Consider the following 2,167-nt stretch of genomic DNA (forward strand, 5'->3'; position numbering starts at 1 on the left):
TGTGATATTAACATAAAAAAAATCCCTAAAGAGTAGGTTCAGCATGAGACTCTCTCCATAAAGTTAAAAATAAGTAAAATAAGATCTAAATAAGTAGAGATAAAAATAATCTATATAAAAAGAAAAGCAGCTTCCACTTCCAGGAAGATAGATGTATTTTTACCAAATCTTCCCTCTAAGTATAACTACAAACACAGGATATAATATATCAATATAAGACTAACATCATGCTGTATATTACATCCCCGTGTCATTTATTTTGTAACTAGAAGTTTGTACCTTTTGACCCCTTCACCCATTTCATCCACTCCCCCCTCCTGAATATGTCTGGTGTATTGGTGACCACTGCCAATATAGCAGCACCCAATGGTGTCCACCTGCTTATCCCGCAGAGGCTGGCATAGAATCTTCTCTTCACTGCTCAATCATATCTACTTACACAAGCAGTCAATAATGAAGAAATTTCTTTTTCTGGAGACAAAGAGATATTTCACACAGTGTAGTTTTGCAGGATGCAGTTTCTTCAGCTCATCCAGTCCCTAAGCACATAAGGAAGCTAGACTATGTGATGACAGGCATTGTACCTGACTGTGGAGACAGCAAAGAAGTTAAGCATAAAGATCAGATTCAAGGGCTTTGTCAGGCTCCTCAGCTGGCCGGGTCATGTCCTCCTTCTGGCTGGGAAGAGTTTAAAGGTTGACATGACAACTGAAGAGAGAGATGCTCTTGTTCACCAGGCAGTCATCAGTCATGATGTCTATCCCTTACCTCTAGGCTAAGGAGGTTTTCCAAAACCTGTTTGCACCTCTGTAAACAATGTGCTATGTCATGGTAGTCCTGACTGTCGACCTCTCCAGGACTGGAGATATTATCAACTTTGAAGTCACAGTCTATCACAATGGCTACTGTGGAGCCACCTCTGAAACATTTTCGGTGGTCAATGTGGATGAATGTGGTGAAAAGTTAGTGGAGGTTGCCAGGAGGTGTAGAGATGAAGCAACTGAAGCGGGCAGAGCGGGATTCCCTTCTCTGTCACTGGAAACACAATCAACCACGTAACTCTTCAGACTGGTTCGCAAGTGTGTCCCCATTTTGTGGGATGCTGGGAAAGGTCGCCTTTCCTTGGCCTCTGCTGGCTGCCGGGTACCCGGTGGGTATCCAGCTGCCAGATGGGGCCCACGGAGGGGGCGGCAGCCTGGCGCAGGGCGGTGGTGCCTGCAGGGAGGGGCAGGGCCCATGACTGGGCCACCTCTCACCCCAGTCCTTGAAGTATGCTAACGCAGAGAAGACCACAAGGAGGGGTAGGGTCGCGAAGAGGCAAGGCCCTGCGGCAGCCCCATCTCCAGTTTGGCCACACACGCCCGCCTGTGGCCAGGGATCAACAGGTCATCAGTTTCAGCCTAACAGGGCCTCTCTGAGCGCAGCCCAGGGGCCAAGCACGCTGCGTCAGCAGCCAGGAAGGGATTCACGTCCTCAACGCCAATGACTCCAAACTCAAGGACGGACAAGGTTACCTGTGCCGGGCACGGCCTCCTTGGGCCCTCAGTGCATATCCAAGTGGTTGGAGATGAGGGACAGCTCTCCAGGAGGGGGCCAGGCAGGGCCAACCCACTGCCGGTCTCTGGCTGGCGCCAGGCTCCAGAGCGGCTGCGGCCGGGTCGGCCAGGGCTGGGGGCCTCTGGGGCAGGGACACATCTCGGCACGTCCAGCTGCTGGAACTGACAGGGACAAAGACGCAAGGCCGTCGGAGCTTTCCCAGGCCCACCCAGACCGCCGCTCGCGCTGCCTCGCTCTGTGCACTGTGCGCATGCGTGTCAGGGGTTGCGGTTCCGGGTTGCCAGCCGCGGCAGCAGGGCGGCGAGGAGCTGTTTTGCGGCTGTGGTTCCCGGAAGGCCGTCCGTGCTTCCTCCGCCTCAACCGCATCTGCTCAGGGGAGTCTGAGCACTCCAGCTGCTTCCACAGGGAGTAGTACTCCCCACTCGCTCCCACCAACCGCCTGTGCACCTTCTTGGCCTGGATTGGATGGAAGCGCTTCTGGTGCACTCGGAAGCCCGCACCCGGCCTTCTCCGCGTTGAAATTGCAGCTCACCAGTTCATACGGCGCCTGCTTGCTGTCTTTTCACCGTTTCTCCCTCCGCGAGCTGAGACACGGCCATTTCATGCCATC

The 2,167-nt window shown here is 53.3% G+C and overlaps 1 pseudogene; it reads left to right on the plus strand.

The window, feature by feature from the left end:
• Positions 1–323: 323 nt before the first annotated feature.
• Positions 324–1,268, plus strand: LOC137765840 (methionine aminopeptidase 1D, mitochondrial pseudogene; annotated as a pseudogene).
• The last annotated feature ends 899 nt before the right edge of the window (positions 1,269–2,167 follow it).

The sequence above is a fragment of the Eschrichtius robustus genome, chromosome 6 (assembly GCF_028021215.1).
Source record: "Eschrichtius robustus isolate mEscRob2 chromosome 6, mEscRob2.pri, whole genome shotgun sequence".
NCBI lineage: Eukaryota > Metazoa > Chordata > Mammalia > Artiodactyla > Eschrichtiidae > Eschrichtius > Eschrichtius robustus.